Source organism: Aphelocoma coerulescens, chromosome 1A (assembly GCF_041296385.1).
Source record: "Aphelocoma coerulescens isolate FSJ_1873_10779 chromosome 1A, UR_Acoe_1.0, whole genome shotgun sequence".
Lineage (NCBI taxonomy): Eukaryota > Metazoa > Chordata > Aves > Passeriformes > Corvidae > Aphelocoma > Aphelocoma coerulescens.
Window position 1 is genome coordinate 44776469 of NC_091014.1, and position 23864 is coordinate 44800332.

At 38.2% G+C, this 23864-nt stretch overlaps 2 long non-coding RNA genes across 2 annotated transcripts in view; one reads left to right on the top strand and one right to left on the bottom strand.

Annotated features, from left to right (window-relative positions):
• Window positions 1-23864, top strand: part of LOC138104672 (uncharacterized) — a 48604-nt gene that overhangs the window by 18947 nt on the left and 5793 nt on the right. The gene's annotated exons all lie outside the window — the stretch shown is intronic.
• LOC138104671 (uncharacterized) lies at window positions 7146-13718 on the bottom strand. The gene is made up of 3 exons (XR_011148211.1): window positions 13539-13718; window positions 12958-13077; window positions 7146-7813 (listed from the first exon to the last, which is right to left on the bottom strand). It is a non-coding gene; the product is annotated as an uncharacterized lncRNA (long non-coding RNA).

The following is a 23864-nucleotide window of genomic DNA, read 5'->3' on the forward strand; positions in this document are numbered from 1 at the left end:
ACCTCTGTCTGATTGCTGCACAGCATCTTCAGCTCTTACCTTGGCATTATGAATTCGGCAACTCAGAGTGTGCTCTTAACTTTGGAGCACTACAACATGACCTGCCACAGTGTCTCACAGTTTTTGTTCAGTATCTGCCCTTTTGCCTGTGAAGACAGATAAGCAGGCACATTAATTTCTCTTACAAGTTTAATTTATGTATCATTTCCAAGCTTCCCTGTGAAGCAGGTTGGATCATATACAGTCACAACACATGGGAGAGAGCAGTAAATCATAAACATGTGTGATAAGATACTTAATACAGGTATCAGGAGAGAGAAATAACTAGAAAATGTGATTTTCAATCTTATAATTTTATAAATGGTATTCTCAGATTATGGCAAGACTGAGTGGGGACTCTTCTTTTACCAGGAAAAAAGAATGAGCTTCTGAGTTTAATGCCTGCTGATTTTGATGGCATGCAAAGTTTATGGTTGATTTTCATAATTACTTCTCCCTTTATCACAATATACATTGAAGAGGGAAAAGTGACATGTGAACCGATTTTTGTTTCTTCGTTATTGCTGATCCTAAACATACAAATCTGTGACATAGACCCAAGTTGAAGAAATTTTTATTTGTTTTAACAAGACAATTTTCCTTACACTTTTTCTCATTTAATTGTTCTTCTCACAATATCAATTATGATTTTGAACTGTCATTATGATCAAGTCTTTTGGAATTAAGGTTAATAATAAACATAACAATAAAAACAATTATGATGGTGGTGTCACCATATCTTAAATTCCAATTGCAATTTTAGCCAGCCCTTTGACAAAATATATGTTGATAGAGAAAGGACAGAGAAAGGAGTCAGGTATTTTGCAGAGTAAAGAAATAATTAAATAATAATGAAAATAATATGATTAAAACCAGTAGTTCTTTCCTCTGCACAGCTCTGGCTAGTAACATGGTGCTGGCTCACTTCATTTCCAGCTGCTAGATTTCACTAAAAGAAGCTAAAAATAAATTCAATACTTTCCTAAAATGACTTTCCAAAGTAAGCAAGTGCTGCTGTTGCTATAGGGACATTATAACACAAATGGCAAGCAGTTCACATAGTGGTAAATAAGCACACTGATGGGTAAGTTGTCCATTTGAGCATGTCTCAGAGCAGAGATTACTCAGACAGTAGTTTTTGAGGGAGGAGGTTTAAAAAAACAAACAAACAAAAAGATCCGCATTGATTTAGTCTGTGGCAGTGCACATCCCTGAATTCAGGAATTCACAGGTTGTAGGCATCAAGGAAGATGCAAGACACTGCTGGTGATAAGTGTTGTAGCACCTAAGCTGCAGGACCTACACCTTCCCTTGAAAAGAGAGGAAAATGCTGAAAATGTCTTTAAATTCTGTGAAAACAAAAACATCATCAAGTTCTTGCATTTACCATTTGTTCAGTGAGCCTGGAGCTGTCCAGCTTGTCCTTATTTTGCCTTCTCTTTTTTAATGCATTATGAATGCATTACATTCTGAATTCTGGTAGTGCATTTACTGCCTTATACTATCCATTTGTTCTGAAAGTCAATACAAACAAACACAATGATGCCTAACAAACAAATGGACTTCCTTTCCAAGGTTTCTTCATAATGTTCTACATCATAAAATTTCAAAGGTCAGATGATATAAATAAACAGTGACTTCATTGAAGTTGATACTACTGTCCTGATTTACAGCAAGTAGTAGTCTACTCCCAGCAACTCAAGCTTTTCATTCTGTGTTCAACCCAGAATAGAAAGCAAATGGCTGGATAATAAATACCATGGAAACAAGAGAAAACCCACATAAATCCTATAAAGAATCAATTTAGAAAAAAAGAAGAAAACCCAGATTGTCTGTAGATAAAATAAAATTCACTGGGAACCTTCAACAAGATCATTTAAATACAAAATATTGTGATAGTTTCTACCCTTTATAAAAATTATTTAATTTTTTTTTCTTTCTGCACGTGCCCTTAGTACTTCAGCTCTTTCTCATTCTCTGGATTGGCCTCTCACACAGTGCTATGACTCCCTCTGCTTTGAACCCATACTCACTTGTTTTCTCAGGTAAATCATTGAACTGTAGGTGTTACCCTGAGGTGTGCCCCATTCACTTTGCAGAATATGTATAGCTACAGGGTGAGTAGTGGAGCCAAGGCTGGTCAAAGTTGCGGATCAGTAAACATTCCCTCTCTTTACCCACACCTATCTGGGCTTTAACCTACCCTGCACTACATTTAAGGCATTTTACAGTATTAGGCTCACAGTAAAGGGTGAGTTCTTGAACATAACATCTACATCCCAAAGAAGTGCTTTATGAGCAGATCATATCAGGTTTCATGTTAACACCAGTGTCAGGAGAGAATTAAGTTTGAAAAATCATCCACTATCTTCCCTGATCTGTCTCAATAAAACCAACATTGTTTGGGACCATGTAGCTGGTTAAGTACAGCAGCTGCAAACAAGCCCTCCAGAATTTGAATCACAGTGCAAGAGGTAACCATGCTAACATGAAAATCTGAGCTTTTTCCTCAGCCTTTCAGTGTCCACTGTTCAGAGCCTGGTGGTTAGGAGAGAGAGAGTCTAAGTGAGTGTCCTCTAAATGGTAGGTGGTCATTATTATCAGGGCTGCTAGAACCTCACAGACTAGTCTGGATTTGGAGTGAGAAACAAGTAATTTCTCCAGCTGTGTATAAAGAAAATTTGTGTACTGCACTAGGCACCTGAATTCCCTTTACAGTCAACAGGAGAAATAACTTTAGATAGACTGGATTAATCTTATTATTTTAGACATACTCAAGCATGAAATAAATAAGGTGAACTGTGCTCTATGTATGCCAATTTATGTCTTTTTGACATAAACATAGAATGAACAGCTCAGAAAGGTATTTTTAAATCACAGGTGTTTAAATTTGGCAGACAAAAATCACCTTGGCTGCTGATACCGCACTTGTAAGCAGTTAGGATTCACTCTGAGCTCTGCTGGCCTGCAGATACCATGCTCCTTTCTGGAAGACAATGCCAGGAGCTGCCCTAGAAAGATCTCAGAAGTTTTGCAGACAACCACTGGTGGCAAAGGCATGTGTGGAAGGTGGAGAAAAAGTATGGTATCATCCACTTAAAGAGCATGGATAAACAGAAAAACTGTTGATCAGCTCTGGGAGTACATCAGCACTGCCTCTTGCCCTGCTCCAAGCTCTGGTGTGCAGGAAGCAGACATTGCAGTGTACAGGCAGACCCACAGATGTGTATGGGTACCCCTTCACCAGGGCCTAGGGCCCTGTGTGTTACCTCTTGCTCTCTTTCTTGTGTGTCTGTATGTGTCCTCTCTGTCTCAGCTGCTGAGAGACATCACATCTCGTGCTCCCACAGTGGGGTGGTGAGAGGTGCCAGTATGTTTCTCCATGAATACTTTAGCATTTTGTACACACAGGAATAGCACGAATAGAAGAGCTCAAGAACGTTTTCCTCTGGAACAACCCATAGTGTAGTCCTATCAGGTACTGAAAGGTGGGATTTGAAGAAAAAGTGAATTGAATACTTGTCTCCCACCCCCTCTATTCGAAGCAGTGAGCTATTGCTCAAAAGCATTAGTCCTCCTTTCTTCCCATACTTTATTTTGTGCTTTTTTTGTTTCATTTCATCACAAGTGGCTGAAAAAGAAATGTGCTGGAAATGTCAGGAACAGTTGGCTTCAGTATTTCTGAACTATTTCTTTCAACCCAATATGAAATCTATTCAAAAAGGATTCTATAAGTTTTCCTTTTGGTTGAAATGATAAGAAGATACTGACCTAAATGTACAGTGATTATTGGTTGTCCTAGAAGTGAGATCTTCAATGTAAAAGGTACTTGGACAAAATATGATCTGGCTGCCCTGTCCCTCTAACAGTCTGGTATGATGGACAAAAGAGAAATATGATCAAATATTTAAACTGAAGGTAAAACTTATTTTTGGGGCATTGAAGAAGACCCCAGAGGGGACAGAAAAGCAGAATGGACCCTTGTATAGACCTTAATGTTTTGAAAAGCCAGAAAGTATATTGCAGTGAGCAGTCCAAAAAGTCTCATGAAAGTATGTGAAGCTCTTTCTGAGGCTGGATCCATTGAACAATATTTGTAAATAACAGTAATCTGAAAGACAAAGTGTGTTCAGCTGCAATACTTCATTACACGTTTGTGTATACATACATATAGACCTTATATATGCATAGGTACACGTATAGTTAGTTATATGGACAGTTTCATACCAATAATGACTAGGAAATTTTGTTTTATGTCATGTATGTATATAAATTAGTACACAAACACATATATAAATTAATACCTATATCCATAAAAAACTCTATTTCCCAGTTTAGACCAAATACACTAAATACACATGAAAGCACATATAAGCAGTACAGACTGATTGTATGTGTATTATAGAGGACTTTGTAATGTTTTTTTTTAATGGTGTTTAAAGAGCACTTTGAGTTGAAGATTATGATTCAGACAAGCCTTTTACACAACAAGATAGAGAAAGGAGGAGTCCAGAGACACCTTGGTCAGATGTTTTCCCAAATATCTCTAACAGCAGAGGCTGAATCTTCTCCCCTCTGGGAAGCAGTGGTGCTGTCACCCCTACAGCTTTTGCTGACAGAGATACTTCTGTTTCCATTTCGTTGGCGTGAAATGGAAGATGGTGATCAGGCCGGGGCAAAAATTTAAATACTAAATTAATGTTTTATTTTGTCAGTGTTAGTTGTTTACAAATAGATAACTGAGTAGAAACACAGTTAATCAGTTGAATATGCATGAGAGCAAACCTCAGTTTCCAGTACTGTATATATGAAGGTATGAGAGTGATACTCAAGTGTCAAGGCAATTGTCCACCAACACTAAGTTACACACCCAATAGCAGAACTAAAAGAAAAAGCTCCTTTGAAATGGTGGAAGTGTGTCTGTTGGAATATTGGAATCAGAGCAGGCTGTCCAAGATGTGCAAGATGTGGAGGGGATAACCAGTCCTGCTGATATTATGTCCCTAATTCAGCCTCTAGCTAAAGTTCACTCAACTTCTTCCCTACTACTAAAGAGGCTGCTGGACAGGAAAAACTGCCAGTGTCTGCCCCATATTGACCCTTTCTACTACTAGATTTACTGATATGACAGTGAACATTTGGAACTTTTCTACACCCAGACAGACAAGGAAGATCCTAATCCGTTCCCCTGCCAGAGCACTTCAGAGAATCAGCTATCAGAATTTTCCCAATCTGAAATAATATGAAAAGGATTCCACATTTTCATAAAGACCTTTGCCTGTCCTCTTGGAGTTTTTTTCTCTCTCTCTGCCTCTTGTGCAACACTTCTTCAAATGAATTAATTATTAAATCCTTGCCATAGTATATATGGAAGCTGACAGATATATTGAGGCAGCAGTACTTGCCAGATATACTTTATGGCGGCTTTCCTACATAGGAGACTCTGTGCTGGCAGGCACACAATGCCAGCTTCTAACAGCATAGGCTCTGCCAGCTTCTGAAGCTTCTGACTGGGCCAGTTCTGGAATTTCAGAAAGTAAGGCCAGACACGACATTGCAAGTCAAAGATGAAGACAAGAACAGCTGTTTCTGAACCACCCCTGAAAGATGACCATCTTGCTGCTTCCTGAGACCTAGCAGTCATAGTAGTTTCATGGTCCCAGGGTAAACTGTTCTAATAAATAACCGCCAGACAGTTATACATCTCTTTTATAATGTCTAATATAGAGCTTCTTTGCTACAGTTTTTGCTTATTCCTTCTAGTTCTTCTCTCAGAGAACAAAGAGTGCAGTTTATATTCTTTTTCTTTGACAGTTACACATAAAATATATGAAGACCATTGGCCCATCTTTCCTTCCACAACCCAGTCATCTCTTTTATAAGCAAAAAGAACATAAATCCCTTGATCCTTCTGTATAGTTTCTTATTCTTTTGATTGCAGTTCATTCCAATTGCACACTTCTGGACTTTTTATGGGAGTTGAAGTTAAGACAACTTTTAAACAATATGAACTAATGACTTCTATAATCACAGAATCTAAAATGTATGTGTGAGGAAGAAGTGTTTTTCTTTCCAGAGATGTAAAATAGCCTTTTCCTTTATATTTTTCTATTGCATCTTTTACCTCTGCTAACCTGAGACAATTGTTGAGGTGCTTTGAAGGCAGTGCCACCTTAGGTTCTGTTTTGCTTATACTTGTCATACATGCAATTATAGACATGCATCTAAAAACAGGTATCTACCAAACTCTCTACAATTAAGGTATGACCTTATGACACTGGGAAGGTAAAAAACAACATGGTCCCTTAATGTAGCAACAGATATTGACATCTCATTGATACTGTTTTACACAGAGGAAGTGCATTTCTCTGTGTTTGAAAAGATCAGCGTGAAAAACATTTGTATAATTCAGAGGTTGTTTGAGAACCCTTATTTGCCTGATCTAATGCTGAAAGTCTATGGCAAGTTGCTGGTCTTGCAGTTCCTTAAGGTGACCTTCCTTGAGCCAATTTTAGTTGACTGAGTGGTGGCAATTGGAGCAGTGATTGAAAAGGCACAAAACACCCCAAGTTCTTCAGCTGAAGACCACACATGGCTGCAGTGCACACTGAAAGTGGCAGACAGAAGAGAGTGTTTGGATCCACCCTGACAGGTTTTGCAGGCGGGGTTAGTGAAACTGGTCAGACATGCCAGAAGCCATTTCTCAGATGTGGATTGCTGTGCCAATGTCTCCTAACAGGACAACCATGATGAGAAGCAACATAGTGTTTACACTTTTTCCCCCTAAATAGGATAAAAATGTGTCTTTTAGGTGCTGAATATGAAATTTGTTTAGCTGTGATTACTCTTCTTTTTGCCAAAGCCAAGTAATTTGTTGAATGACACAAACAACAGGTGTAATCTTGATATCTCTGCTACACAAAACAAGGGCAAATGCCATAAAAGCTCCAAATAATTCTTATTCCATAAAATGTCCTGTGTCCTTATTCCATAAAATGTCCTTCAAAGAGCTGTAATGAAAGATTGATCTGTAAATACAGACACTGCATCTTCAGTCCCACTTGGACAGAAGCTAAAAATCTTTTATTTTCTTATTTTTTCCCAAATTAAAATTATTTTTGAGAGGTTTCTGTACTTTCCAAACTTTCCCAAATATGAAAGCAAAATCTTAAAAACAGTAAAGGAAACAACACTAAAGGAATAAATAAATAAATCATTAATCAAAGGCGTTAGATCTTGGTTACTTTACAGTTTTTAGTTTTATTTTCCCAAAGCATTTCCCTTCCCAGTTCCCCACTGGCCAACACTGCTGAGTGAAATGATTTTTCAGCAAATACAGTTCACTTCCAGATTACCAATATCTCTTACTTTTACATAGCAGCAAGGAAGGCAGCTTCTCATCGACACACTTGTTCCTAGCAGACATTCCCTGCCATAGTTCACTTTCTAGTCCTGGATGTGCCGAATCTTTCCTCCTCTTTGGCCTGTGTGAATAATGCCGTTATTTGGATGTCTTTGGCACTCGTTTCCTCTCCTTCTTTCTACATGTGCTGTCATGTAAGTGATGATTTGGATGCGTCCATGAGAGTTCTATTCCCTTCTTCTCATTTAAGTCACAACCACTGGTCTTTCTGTGTTTTCCCTGACCAAGATTCAAGGGCAGAGTTTCATCACTTAAAGGGCAGGGAGGCAGAAAGGTCTGCAGGAATCAGCTTGCACACAGGAAGTTTACATGAGTGCAGTGGATTTCCGTAGTACTGGACATTGTGCTAACCTATAAAAGAAAATTTTACTCATCTCTGCTTTAAACTACAGATAGAGTTCTACTTGATTGGTTGCTCTTTTGACTTGTACAGAGACTTAGGCAAACATGTCCTAAACATTTTTTTGTAGGACACATTTTAGCACTCTTATGGGTGAAATTGAAGAAATAACCTGCATATTTGTCTCTGATAACAAATAACAAAGTATGTCCCTATAGAACTTTCCTTCCACATTGCTAAAATGAATTTGCTTATTTACGCCATATTTAAATTATTTGCCAAGGCCAACCACCATAAGTCATGACAACAGACACAAATCACAGTATTTTTTTTATGGTGGTCTTTTCTGGTGAAATGTAAGCCAATCAGTAGAGTAGTAGCTAATACCAAACGATGCTTTGTCATTCTTCAGTCTCCATGCATAGAACCATTAACAAACACGGAGTTTTATGCTTCATGAAAAATATATCTTAAAAAGCCAGCTTAGTTGAAAAAAATTCAGAGGGGACAGGTTTGCTCAAACTGTTGGTACAATTAAAAATTTGATAAACATTTTTCAGACTGCCACTCTCTGTCTATTGCATTTTCATATAACTTTCCCCAAATTATTTACAAGTTTGAACATACAAAATATTAGTGATGGTATTAGCATTACTTGTCTTAGCTTTGAGTTACATTAGACTATAGAAGCAATGTCCTAAACCCAAAATTCCAGCAATAAAACATTTCTGAGAGGAGTACCCCATGCGTAGGTTAAAGAAAACTGAAGGCCTGGCACACACTAAAAATTGCTGGCCACAGATTCCTTTCATTGGGGGCATCTCTAACCTTCTTTGGGAAGCAACAAGATGCCCATACCCAGCCAAAGCTCTTATTGGTGTGTTAACAGTATTAGAAACACCAAACCATGTGTTTCTGAAGAACATCACATCTTGGACAATGCAGTTTGATATCACTCTCTGCATGGCTATTAGGACAGGTAGGTGCAATGCGATTTGAAGACAGTGTAAATGGTTCCCCATAAAACAGAATGAGGAAGAAGGAGCTCTGGGGGACAGAGAAAACCCGACATACTGAGTATGCTGCATTCTCCCCTCCTGTCAACTCTCTCTCACCTCAAAACCAGCAGAGACGAGATTTTTTTCTCAGCAGCAGTATGGACCTATACCAGGACTTTATAGAATTTCCTTTTAACTGCCCTTGACTCTATTATGCTGAGAATTTTTACATAACCATCTTTTACATATATTTTTACTCCTTTATGGTTTAAAACAAGCTTCAGAGGGGTTAGCTGCTGTCTCATTTACACCTTTCTTATACTTCTTTCCATCTCAGTGGCACAATTTCCTTCAGAAGCTGTGAACCCACAGGAATTCCTGATATGTTTGAGTTAATTCATTTTTCTACAGCTTAGGATTCAGTAAATCCCTAAATCATCTCCAGACATTGTAACATTTATGATTAAACATATGTGGCCAGCTCCATCTACTTCATAGCCATGTACAATAGAAGTGTGACTTCTTGCCTCTCCCCCAAAAGATGTGCATCTTCTGGACATCAAGGCAAGAGGCTATCAGTACAATGCTGTCAATGCCCAGCCTTCTGTGCAGCCTGTTTGACCTTTAGTGGCATCTAGTGGCAAATGAGTTTGTAGGGAAAAATCTTCATGATTAAATGGCAATTAAACCAGTGAAAATTGATTTCATCTTCATGTGTGAGAGTGGGAAGAATGGAGCTTGCAGTGCAACAACATAGTGAGGACACATTGCTGGCTGCCAGCCTACCTTACCAGTCTAAACCAGTCGCTAGGCATTATAAGCCATGTGACCAAATTAGTTTCAGTGCTAATTTACAGAGCTTCTGATAAGACTTTCTAATTATGGTTTGGAACAAGGATGGCAGGTAGTTAAGAAGTTAGCATTAGCCAACTTTTGAAAATCAATGTGTTATTTTTGCTGCTTTGTTGATCATAATTTATTTCTTTCAAAAAGCCATGTGAGACATTCTTTTCTATCACAATGTGAGTACTCTTACTATTACCCCTAGAAATAACTCAACAGATTTTGATATTGCCTTGGTAGAAGCACTGAGCCTCTCTTCTTAAGTGCGATTCACTAGTGTTTTGATTTTACCAGATGTCACAATACTTTCTTCTCCTGTCTTATATTAAAATACATATGGAGCAAAATGCTGGGTAGTGGCAACCCACAGTTCAGAGTCAAAAGATGTTTGTCTCATAAATATATGTTTCCATATTCAGGCCAACATACTGATAAAAGTTGATCGAGACTTCTAGCTCAGCTGGAATAACAGTCTACAGTATTTAAATGGATGTGTTTTTAGTTCCTTCGTTTTCCAGAAAAGTCAGCTGTATGCAAGCAGAAGCAATTGAATAAGCATTGTAGATGAAACAGTCTGCCTAAATGTTTTGGTTTTTTTTTTTTAAATAAACCTGAATGTTAAAAATTCAAGACAATATATATCTATTCTTCTCTAGGAAGTATCTCCACAGGTGCCAAATGTCATGCATGAATTAATGTATGCTGTTGTTATTGTACATTGCTGTTAATGTAACCTGTTGTTATTTTGTAGCTCCATAAGGAGTGAGAAAAAAGCTGTGAGTATAGCATTTAAAATCCTTTATATTTTCTGAAGAAAATCACTATTTACATTATGTACTTTCTTATATTCATACAACAAAAAAGAAGTTCTGGTGAAAAGTTTAGTACTGCTCATCATTTGGGCTGACAGAAAAGGTATTTTTTAAGAATGCTTTTCAGTGAAATGTTTTCAGCTAAACTCTTCCCTTTACTGAGATACTGTCATATTAGATCAACTTTACATGGAAGCCTGGTGGGAAACACAGAAGGAGATATTTGGCCATTGTACAACTGCAAAATAATATGTAGTCAGATCTCTTAGCTCAACTAAGATTACAAGAATACTGTAATATGGCATTCTGGGAGTTGTTGATAAAGCCCTTCCTTCTGTGTTCCAGAAATTCCTCCTGTTTCCTGGGAACTGCCACTTCCTAAAGGTGCTATAGAGCAGTATGTCACAATCTCTTAGGTCAGCTTTTTGAAACAAGAAGTGGGTGTTATATTAGGACACAGAATATGTCAATGAGTCACAATTCACTCTTTAAGAAAGAAACAAGAAAACTTTCCCCAGTGGATTAATGAATAAGATACATTAATACAAAAAGTCCTTCTTACTTCCTTTGCTGACATTTTGGCAGCTAATAAAATGCAGGAGGCCAGAAAATATATTTCGGACAGTTGAGTGTGTTTGTCTGCCAAATTAAATAATAGACCAGAGACACTGGAACAGGACTAGAGAATGTACAAGATAAGTAAAAGCTGTGCCAGCTGAGAGGTCTAATGGTCTTACTGGAAAGTGGCTTGAACAGCTTGCAGCTGAGACAAAAAGTCCATGTGGATAGAGAATTCCATCTGTCTCTGAATACATTTTTCCATTTAGAGTTTAAGAAGGATGCAGAAATCATTTGGGTTCCTTGATTTGCATTGTGAAAGGATAATGGGAAAAGATGGGTATGCTTTCCTGACACTATACTGTGACTTAAGCTTTATCTTTGTTCAAGGGAAAACCTTCTCCTTGAAGAAGCATTAAAGCACAGTGTTATAAGCCAAGGTTCAAATAGCTCTTTATTAAGAAAATGGAATTATTAGTCAGTGAATAGCTGATTCTAGCAGCAAAGAAACTGCATCTAGATGAAACTGATTTGACATATAAAATAAATGCTTTCTACAGTTCAAGACTATTGACTGTATACCTGTGAAGTCCCTGAAGAACCCATGAAGAAAATGCCTCCTCTGGAGGAGGTGAGTTTACAGGAAGAAACCCCTGCTGGAGCTACCCAGCATTCTAAAGGCATGAAACTGCCTTAAACTAGATATAGAATTTCTAGTTATCTTCTAGCATGTAATAAGCTGGCAGCTGGCATCTGACAGCTGATCAGAGAGTTTACAATTTTCAGTGCCATGGTGGTCTTTACAAAGCTAGTAGTTTCTGGCTAAAAGAAGACTGGTTGAACAATTTGGTTTTGATTCAAGTAAACAGTTGGCAGGTTTACGAATGCTGCTTAAACTGAGGTGGATTTTGTTAAAAGCTTATGTTTGTCAAGCATGGCACCCTGGCAGTCTAAGTGTACAGTATGCTTCTCTCCCTTCAAATCCAGGAATAGATGAGATTGAAGAATAAGTCCTACCAAAGCTGAAATGATTTTTAAAAATTTGCAGAGTATCACAAGTGTGAGCCACATTTGACTAAAACATAGCAATACAATGTGTTTGCCAAAATGCTTAAAATCTGAAACAGTTTCATTTATATCCAACATATCACATTAAAGTAAAATATCCAAATAGTATAGATTTTATATTTAATACAATATTTAGGTCTACACATAATGGACTAATTAGCAGTTAAGGCAAACATAAAAGTCATGATCAGATTTAGCTGAAGATATTTTAGGGGAGATGATATAGGAACATGAGTATGGGGAAAAGTTCTAAGTACTAGTTGACAATGGCATATGCTTCAGTGAGAATAGCAGACAAAGAAGGAGCAATCTAAGGGTTATTTCTGTCCTGACAGGCTCTACTGTGCTAATCCCGAGTCACAAATAGAAAAAAATAAAGTGCATTGGTTTCAAAATAACTCCTCTCTTGAAGAACTATATAATGAGAGAAAAAAACCCAAACCAAAACAGGGATTAAATTAATATGTACTACTAAAGAAAACAGAAGCATAAAACAAATAATGAACATTCTTGATTATTGTCAAATGATAGGAGCAGCAGGAAGGAAAGGTGTGCCTCTGGGATAGTGAAGAGCATTTAAGACAAAGGGAGGAAATAAAACATAAGTATGGATAGTGTAGTGTAGGTAAGGGTGAATGTAAGCAGGTTGAATGTGGTACCAGTGGACAAGTAGAGATGACCAAGGATTCAAATTGGAAATATGGTATTGCATGCAAAATATCAGTTAAAATGGAGAAGCTACAAAAAGCAGTCAAAGAAAGGATACAATTACTAACAGACTCAAAGCAATGCAAAGGGAGACAAGATATTTTTTATTTTTCTAAACTCATTTTGATAGCATCTACAGGCTGTACTCTGTGTGCTGTGCACTCTTACCAGAGAGAGCCAAGAACATTAGGAAGCAGTTGCTGCTAATCTTTCACTTGCAGAGAAATCAGCCCTCATCAACCACTTAATTGGTGAGGCTTAGTCATGCTTCAGAGTCTCTGAAAAATACTTAAAACAAATATTACATTTATTAGCTATTCAGTTATTAAAGTCTTCAGATAAATAAGTCACAACAGCCTAATCACAGAAGGGCTATTGCCAAAACTAGATCAGATCAGCCTTGCCTAGCTGAACCTTGGAACTCCCCAAAGGCTTTCAACAAGCCTCCAGGGATGGAGATCCTATAACCTCTGTGATTGCCAGTGTTACCTTGTGCTCCCAGGACAGGTGTTTTCTAACATCCAGTTTGAGTCCCAGTTATTTTCCTTCAGAAATGCCTATCAGTTCTCATAATTCAAAACAGAAGTTAAAGAGGCCCTTTATTAAAGACATTTTCAATGTCACAAGACAAGTTCCATGAATTCAACTACACTTCCCATAAACTCTTTTTAGTCTTAGAGAAGCAGCAAGAACACTAAACCAGTCAACAACTTAAAGGGGGAATCACACAAACATGCCCAAGTACTTACTCTGTTTTACATTCAGCATGCACGCCTGTTTTACCATTGCCTATGGTGTGACAAAAATGGCACATGGTTCAGAAGAGCTCTAGCCTAAGAACAGAGAGGTGAAAATCTCACTGCATGCAGAAGCAGAGGTCTGAGGTTACACCTTACCCCAGATTCGTGCTACAAGCTGCCTCTGTTATGAATGAGGTTTTGCTCATTTGAGCTGGGGAATTGAAAGCAGCTGGATATAATGCTTGTCCTACATGCTGTTGGCTACAGACGCTGGCATTCCTTAGCCAGGCAAGTTTCCTCTGCCCCTTGAGGAGTGCTTTTTGAGTGCTATAATGCCGGTAGTGTATCCTCCTACCATCGCACTCCAAGATGTTCCTCAACCCAGTCTGCTCCCTTCCCAACTAAACAGATTTGCCAGTTTGGAAAAAATGTGTAAAGACACATGTGTTGGATGCCTGTGCTGCTTCTCGCTTGCAAGAGGAGCAAATTTGTCAATGATAATATTTTTTTTCTCTCTGCTGGTTGAAACAGGAATGTAATTTTCTCCATACATCTGGGTGAGGAATAGGTGCTGAATAGGCTATTAGTCATTTAGCATGGGTCTTAGATCTTTCCGTTTTAGAATGCTCATCCCTTAAAGACTAATCTTCATGGGTTTGGTTTTACCTTTAAGGAAATGAGCACTCTAACTCTGTTGTGGAAGCATTCCAGCAAATCTGAATAAGCCCTTATATTTCCCTTCTGAATTGGATGACCACAACATTGGAACTACATTTTTGGTTTATTTCTAATTTCTATTCTCTTGTTAATGTATATTTTAAAGTATAAAAGTAACTTTAAAAAGAGTAATTCTGCCCTAATGTAACCATCTGCAGCAAGAGAGTAAGTGCTTGGCAACACCAACTGGTTCATAGAAGTTCTTACTAGATATAAATAATCCCATGTTCTGGCAAAGAAAGTCCTCACAGTGTGATCTTTAGTTGGAGGAAAGAAAACTTATGTTAGTTGGTACATCTAGTAGCATAATGTAGTTATTATTAAAATAGTGACCAAGTAAAAGTGGCACCTTGTTAAATAATGTAACAACTCTCTGTGCGTGTTCTAGGGCAGATTGGCTTACACTGTTTAAAACAAAAACAAACTTTTATTGCCTTCTACTCTTGTTAACACTGCTGAGCCAACACATCCACACGCAGCAGCAAGAGGCCAGAGCCAAACACTGAAGTGTTTTAGTAGGACCAAGGTGGACTTTAAATATGTAAGATGTTAATACAGATTTTAAAAATGGGCCTACTGTAGGCCTAAATTTCTAATAGAATCCTCTTTCTAACATAAATCCTGATTGCAGGGATTTTGCAGAACGTGTCTGGTATTTCAAGACTTGTGTTACTGGCAGCATCAATACTTCCCACTGTCAGCTGTGTGACCAGAGGTGTCAGACACGCTCTGCTCTTGTGGGTATGGCTGAGATTTATGGACATGCAGCCATCTGGTCAGAGATGCTCTGCACTTCTTCTTCACAGCGATCCCTTTGCTTCAGAGACACTTCAGGTAGGTTAGTGACAAATACTGCTCAGTGGCTGCTTCTAGACCACTGAAAGAGTTGTGCTCAGGACTGCTGTCTAGCACAGAGGTCACGGAGAGCAGTGTGCCTTATCCTTGCTCTTAACTCTATTCCCCCCCAGCTCAGAGTGCCTATATGTCTCTTTGGGGAAGTTCAAACCCCAAGCCATAGAAATGTACATGCTATGTGACAAGGTCTTTCATAGACAGAAGCCTCCAGCAACTGATTTCAGGGTTGTCCATGCATTTCACTTTAATAGTCCCTCTAGGAATAAACAAGCAGGCTCTATCCATAGTCTAGGACTGGTTCACAAATCTTTTTACTACAGCTAAACCCATAGGCTACTGAGCAGATTTTTCCTCTTTTCAGGCAGGTGGTATAAAGATAGCTTACAATACCCCTATCCTTGGGCAGAGCATAGAACTGTGGATGTGCTTGGAAACAACCACCGGGTTAGGGACTGATGGAGAAGGATGCTCCACATTTAGCTGCTTGAGTGGTCAGCTGTGTAATGACTGTGATGTTTCTGTTGATGCCCACAGTCAGGGGCTTAATCATCTGGGGAGCACTGACACTGAGATCTGACGTGACTATACCTATGGGCACCCTGTGCACTGGGTAAGAAGAAGGGGAGCTGAGGGTTCAAGTTTTGAAGACAGATGCCTGACTGTACTTGATTTTAATGGATCTGTGTTTTATCAATATTTCTTTTAGTTAATCCATGCACAAAACTATTTCCTTCCCAAAATCAATTGTTCACTTTTGTCATGGAAGACATTTAAACTTAGAATGGGAAGAACTTCTAGGGGATTTAGTGTAAGCCTTCTATGACACGCTTTTAGGAGGTTTCCAAACATTTTCAAAGGAGCCTTTCCAATAGATTTTTGGCCATTTAAGTTTTCATACCTGTTTCCAACTTCAAAAAGCTTTGGATTTTTTTATTTGCCTGGAAGAAAGCTGCTATGATTTGATTCACTGAAATCATCCTTGCAGGTAATTTTGATTATAAAAATTGTGCAGTATGTAATTTATTTTTAAGTTCTTTTCAAGGTCTACAGTGGTGACTCAGAGATAATGGTCAGTTGCATGAAATGACATTTAAAACAGCTTTTAGAGGACTGGTATGTAAATGTTAAATATAACTATTACAATTCTGGATATTACAATTCTGGATATTACAATAACTATTACTATTCTGGAAGTTTTTTCTTACTTAAATGGTTAGAATAAACAACTACTCTGAGATAGAGTTAGGTATGATAAATCCTACCCTTGATGCCTAGGGGAGTATCTACCAGCATAGTCTAGAAGAGTACTACAGACTCTCCACACCATGAAAGGTCATGTGTGGAAATCTATGTGCTTTCCTGTAAACGTGTGAGAATGAATATGGGAATGAAAAGTTAAAGTAGTTGATAAATAATCTACCTGGGGACCAAAGGAGGTTTTTTCTGTCTCTGAAGAATGCTGGCCCTACTGAGCCAAAAATGGTTCTTGTTGGCTTAACTGGAACCAGATTTTGTCAGAGCAACTGAAATGATGACTCTAAGCAGGTAAGTGTAAATCTAGTTCTTGCCGGTGTCCAGCTTCCATTGACAGATGTGGAAGTTCAGCATTTCTAAAAGTCAGCCCTGAGTAATAACCCCATTTAAGTCTGCAAAGCTCAATTTGAAAGTTAGGTGTGACTGCAATACCTAAAAGTAGTAAAAATAAGACGTTTCTCTTTTTCAAACAAGTATCGCAAACCATTTCTCTCTGGTTTTCCAGTGCAGTAGTGCTTTTGCGGCCATGGGTGAAATTTTGTTCTGCAGCATTTCCAGGGCTCAGAGGAGTTGTGGGAAATATTTCTGACTGACTGGTAAAGACTGCAGCTGTAGACATACTGTCTGCCTTCCCAGTTCATGTCATTCATTAGTGGAGAGGCAGTGCAGGTGCATTAGCAGGTGCATTAGTGCCTGGCATTGCCAATAACATTTAGGTCAGTACTCAGATGCTGTATGAAGAGATGGCATTTTTTACTGTTACCATTAAATATCTATAGTTATCATTCCTGAATCACTGCCTTCTCTTGTATCTTGGTCTTGTTGAACAGTGATTTTCTTGATTCCCTGTGTGATTTTTTGACAATGGTATAAAACCTATCAGATGAGGTAAGGTAAAATCCTCCAAATCTTCAAGGATACTACCTCATGCCTTTTATATTTATGATGTGTTGCAAGACAAATCTGCAAAATTCCTAGCAAATTTTTTTACAGACCTAATTCTGTCCTAATTCTGTCTTCAGAGCTCCTATTTCTTGATAATGAGCATTTTGGAATGTGGATTAATGGCTAGAGCTGACCCCTATCCCTTGACAATGACAACTTCCTTACAATAGCAGAGAAGAGTCTTTCTTTTCAACAAATACTTGAATTCAGCATAGTTACTTAAAAAATAAGATTAGATAGAACTATATATAGTGTTACATTCTAAATGAATTTCTGAAGTTAAAGAAATTGCCAATAAAACCAGAGTTGATCTTAAGCTAGCTTTTGGCACTACCCTTTGAAAGGCCGACAGCTTTCTCCAAGGTGGTCCTGTTAATATTTGTATACCTATTCTGTAATTTGGTACTCATAAGGTGAGACTGTGACACTGAGCACACTGCCAAATGCTCTTGACTCCTAATACAGTGATTTTTACTCCCATTAAATCCTCTTGGGGAGAACTTACAGGTTTGGATGGATCTTGAATGTAGCATGGGTTCCAGGGGAAAACTCAACCAGCTTTCTTTCACCGTGTTTATAACAGGCTGGGGAGATTTTTCCTATTCTTGTGTATAAACTGAGGGCACTGACAGCTTCAGAAGAGCTGGCATAGAGAAATTAACCCATTGTCCCTTCTCAGTAAAAATGAACAAAGTGACTATTTTAGAAAAGAGGATAAGGCAGGAAAATTCATTGTGATACTTTCCTCACGATACAAACTGTGACACGAGTTTTGCGGAGCCTGCCTATTCATCACTGCATTTATTAGCCATCCATCAATCTTTCTTATGCACATTTTTATTTTGAAATAAAAAATACTTCCACTCTTTGCTTTTAACTTGATGATTCATGATTTCATTTAGCTCACTCCAGTTCTGGTATTATGAGAAACAATGACAAATTTTTCAATGTTTACCTTCTTTGCCAGGTTTCTGTTATATGTTTCTTTCGGGGTTTTTAGACTAAATTTTAGTGAGCTTAGGTTCTGCTTGTGTAGAAAGAAGCCTCTCCAATTTCTTTGACCCTTCCTGTTGCCTTTTGTATCATTTCTTATCTTATTCTACTGTATCTTTTTTGAGGTTGAATGACCAGAACAAGGCATGATAGTTAAAAGGTGTTTTCATCAGGAATTTGTACATCTATATAACAGTTTTCTGTTTCATTTTCTATTATCTTTCTACAGATTCCTGGCATTCGATTTTCCTTTTGATTACACACTGCTATGAAAATTTAAAAGCTGTGACTTACAGATTTCCTTCTTCAGTGGTAGAAATTCTATTTGTATGTTTAGTTGAGGGTGTTTTTACCATATGAATTATGCAAATCACTGACAAGGAATTTTATTTTCCATTCTATTAATCTGCTGCTCAATATTACAAAATGTTTGGGTTTTTTTTTCAGAACACTATGGTCAATTTAAATTTTGATCACTGAGGCTATTTTTGTATCATTTGCATATTTTTTGTGTAATATTTCAGTCTCTTTTGTGGATTACTTAAGAATATGCTTGGTCCCTGAGACAGCTCCATATGGGACTCCCCTAAGAATCCTCTCTCTTTTTCTTTTTGAAAAATGAGCCTTTATTGCTGTTATTTTTTACTTGCTTTCCACCCATTACTGATCCACAAGACAACTTACTACTTTTCCACAGGAGAGCTTAGTTTCTTTGAAAAACATTGTAACAGTTCTTGAAAATCCAAGACCATTATTTGGGAAACCTTCTTTCCACGCAATTACAGACTCCTTGGAGGAGCTCACACCTTTCAAACTTGGGGGGCATAAATTTGCTCTTCAGAGGTTAAATCTCCTCAATTATATTATGTTTATTTGCTTGATTTTTAATAAAATTTCTACTAATAGACCTGGACTGAAAGTCATATTCCTCAGTTTGTGATCCTATTTATTTGAAGTCTCATTCTTTTTTTTTTTTCACTTTTTAAATCGTGTTATCATTGCTCCCTTCCCTTTTACAGTAGATGGCATAAGAGTGAGAAAGTAATTGTAAGACATGTAATTCAGAAATTTTATATCTAGGCTTCTTTGGACTCATTAGAAGAATGTCATCTGGTCCTACTGATTTGTTTTAATATATATTGCAAACCAATTCTAACATTCTCTGATCAATGCCAGTCTTTCAGAGCAGGTGAGGTAAACCAGGTGTGCTGAGTCCAGATGGTTCCCTTTATGACTATATTTGTGTCCCAGGAAAGATTTTTCTCCTGTCCAAATCCACATGGAATAATAAACCTCAAGTTGTGTGTTTCTGCTCCTAACCCCTGAGAAATGCAATGTAGCCTATGGTTGTGACAATCAGGTTATCATTTCACATGTATGAGTAAAACAGCATCCACAGCAGATGTGTGAAAGAAAGGATAAGTGGAAAAGATCAGTTGCATTTTACTTAGAATCTTTAAGAAAATAGACCACTGTGATAAAATACTGTAATGCTAGATTGTAACAACTTTAATTTAATAAACATTTTTAAAGGCAGTCTACACATGGCCTGAAAGGAAGGAGTCCGATTTTTTGCTTTCTTTATAGTACATAGTAGAAATCTGAAAAATTATGTGGGGAAAAAGGGGACTAATTCTCTTTTTACAAGTTAAGAAAACAGAAATAGGGAAGGTGGTGGCCAACGAGAAGTGCTTGGCTTTTCTATAATGAAAAATTCATATTTTGTTTCTGCATACTTCTTTTTCCAGAATTTTCAAAAGTAATCAGTTTCTTTACAACAGACAGACGTGTGATTTTCCTTTGCATTGTTGAAAACAGCTTTGCTTGATTACTTCCTTTTAGCACCCATGTACATACTTGAGAAAAAAAAGGATGTATGAACATTTCTATTGACATCCCTTATTCTCTCTTTTTTGGCTTTAGTCAGTAGAGATGTGACTTTCACTAAAAAAGGTTGTTAATGAATCTTTCTGGCATGACATTACTGATATTGTTATGGTTTAACAATAGCAGAGAATGAAAGCCTTTAGAAGGGAGAAGCAAAAGCTCTTTCACAGTGTCTTTAGTATAAAGAAACAAAGTTTACCTGTTAGAAGAAAAGAAAATTGGGTTATGTGCTCTTTAATTATAAATATGTGACAAGTTCAAATAGCCATTTGAAAATAATCTTCAAGAAGATTTGCTGGTAATGTGCATTGACTTTTTTTTCCTAGCTTAACAAAGCCTCTCAGTTAAGAATTTGTAGAAAATTTGAACAGAGCCACAAGGAATTAACTACTGTTAAAAATAACCACTATCTTCAGGAAGTTCTTTACTACTCTAGCTGCAAGAGGGGATTTGCTTTTCCTTAAGGAACATAAGAAGTAGTATTCACTAAGAAACAAATCAAACCCACTCCTAACTGTGTTTATAGAGGTCTAGTATCTCCACTATGCAATATAAGTTGCATTGTTTTCTCTTTATTTTCCTATTAACATTTTACATTTTTTGTCCTCAGGATTAGGACTATGGCCATGATTGAGAAAAAAGTTGTGGAGACTTTAGACATCTTTTGTGTTTCCCTGCATAGCTTCTGTTGTTGGAGACATGAATAATTACAGAGAAACTCCAGTGTTTTGAATTGAAATTTGCTATAATTTGAAATGTAAATAAGTACAGGGGTAGGCATAATGTCTGATTGTTGAAACTATAGAGCCACACATTCTTCTAGAAGGTGAGTGGAATTCCAAAATATTTCAAAATCAGGCATTTAAATTGAATGCAGTTATGCCCTTTAGCTAAGGACATTTGCAGTAAGTAGTGTCTCTTGATTGCCATAAAACCTTACCAACGTTTTCCCCTCAAGAATAAGTTCATCATATGCAGAGAAAGTATTTCTAAGAAACCAGTATCTGGTAAACTATGAATGGGGTCACAGATAGCACCATTTTTCCACTTCCATAAGGAATGCCAGTGTTAAATACATGACTGTAGTTTAAGGTCAGTATGGAGCATAGCTACTTTTATAATCCACTAATCCTAGTAGCTCTATCTCTCCAGCATCTCTTTAACAGCTCTTTAATAAGGCTTTGCATGAGTTTACAGCCTTCATTCAAGTATCACATTAAAGGGCAGAGGTCATGATGAGTAGTTCTCATTCATCAGGTACTGTGTTTACTTAACATGTTTATCAGTGCATAAATAAACCCTTTAAGATAAGTATTAATCAAATGGGACTTTTAAACTCCCTGTCATCTTCCTCCTTGTATTTGTTGCTCTTGATCTTTTCTCAGACCTTCTTTGCCAAACAATGGATAAATTTGAGCCTCTGCCTATTGTTACATCACTATTGAGTCGAGATGATAAACAAGGAGTGCTTACAGCCAATGTGAAATGCATCACAAATGCACTTTCAGGTTGATCCCAGAATGCAGCGATTGAGGCACGGACCCAGACGGGCAGGGAATCTGAACTGTTCATTCAAAGGAATGAGCTGGTTTTATACCCTTTTCCAAGGCACAGCATTTCCTTATGTGGCAATCTTCACTATGTGGCCTACCCCATATTGCCACATCAGCAGCACACTTTCTCAGTGTCCTTCTATGGGGTGACCACTCGCTGTTCAGTCTGTCAGCTCCCGGCAGGCTCCTCTCCGCAGGGCTCTGCTGTGTGACACCTCCTCTCCCCAGGGCCTGGTGGAGACAAGCCTCTGTGTGCTGCCATGTGCTCTTTGTGCTGCCATGTGCCTCTGCAGCACATCCCACAGCTCACAACCCAATTCTGTCTTATCTCTCCCCACACCAGAAGATGTGGTTACTTGGCTAATTTTTTCATTTCCAACCCTTCACTTCATATAGATAAATTGTTATAGTTGCATGCATCACAGTCAAGTAGATTTTTGGGACAATGTTGATTCCTAAAAGCCTAGTAATAAGAATGCCTTGGTGTTTTTTCTCAAGCTGTTCTGTCACGTACACAGAACTGCCTACATTGCAGCTGGGCCCATTCATCCTGTCTGAGGCCCATGCATCCCTGTACAGGGACCTTTGCAGGCTTATTGTGGTTCCTATTTCTTGATCCTCCGTCATAGACTTGTCAGGATAAGAATATCTCATGGAGGTTTAAGGCTTTGCTTTTTGAGTATATTATAGAGGAAATCTGGGCTTAGCTGTCATTCTTTTCTGAAGTACTGTGGTCCCCCTGAGTCCATAGCACATGTTAACCTCATAGATGAGCAGCTGCACATCCAGCACAACCTCTATGCTCAAGGTACATGTGCAATGCTTGAGGCCATTCTGAGAAAGAATATTTTTTCAGGGCCAAAACAAGAAGGAAAACTATTAATATGAAATCCAGGGTCAGGTAGATCCTGCAATTCCAAGAATACACTATTTCTGTTCCCTCCCCTTAGGTAACTGGAGGTTCAAACCTGTGTTCTACAGTCCAGTTAAGGGATTTACCCACCTTTCCTCCTTCCACTTATAATCAGGCTGTCCCAAAATAGATTCACAAGTGCTTTTCTTCTTACTTAATACAAATAGTACTCTTTTGAAGAGGTCAGGGACACACTCTTTGATCCCTGAGCATTGCTGGATGAATATACGTGGAGGGTGGCAAGTTTCTACCAAATTTCTAGGTAAACAGAGACGTTGCTCATTGCAGGTAGATGCCTCTGTCAGGTGAACAATCCTGTCAAGGCAAGTGAAAACTCTTGATATGGTAGAAGGTGTCTGAGTGGCAATATTCTGTTCTTGTGACAGAAATAATAACAAAAAAAGGAGATAGTGGTTAAGAATCATCTTTCTAAAATTTTGGTGTAGAGAACACTCTTTTCTACCTGCTAGGAAAGGAAGTGTGCTGCTGCTACTGAGATGTGCCCGGGCAGGCTGCATACCCCGGAGGCTGCAAGCTCGGCAGGGCTGGTGGAGGAGGGGCTGGGACATCCTGTACCCATCAGCCAACACACAGAGCAGCACCTGCAGCATGGCTTGGGGGTAGGGGCAAGCTGAGAGGGTGTTATGCTGTAGGGGTTGTAATGGCAGATGAAAGGATGTCCTCACCAAAGGCCTGAGTTTATATCCCATGGATCACTCGCATAAGAAAATCCTGTGGCATTTCCTGGTTTTATCAAGTGGCATACTCTGACATTCACTCCATGGTTAGATAGCACAGGGTCTTCAGGAATTTGGCTTTGAGGGGAGAGCTGAAGACATTTGTGTAGGACTGCGTGAGTACATCTACTGAGCCTTTTACATTTATTCAACATATCCACTGATTTCAAGCAGCTGTATAATTGCATATAGCTCAAAGTGGTTATGGCACCCATTAATTTTTTACGATGTAATAACTCGTATCCCCCAGTCAGTGACCTACCTGTCATAGCTTCCAGTACAGCTGAATGTGTTCTCATTCTGGGTGAATGAGCTCTTAGAGAAAGAAAAAAAGTAAATTCACAAATTAATTTTATTCCTTTGCTTTAGAGTTTCTTAGATGTTTCCTTTTCTTGTGTCTGCTGATCTTCCTCAAATTTACTAGACAAACTTTTGCATTCTCAAGCAGGGCTTCTTTTTCATCACCACAACAATATTTCTT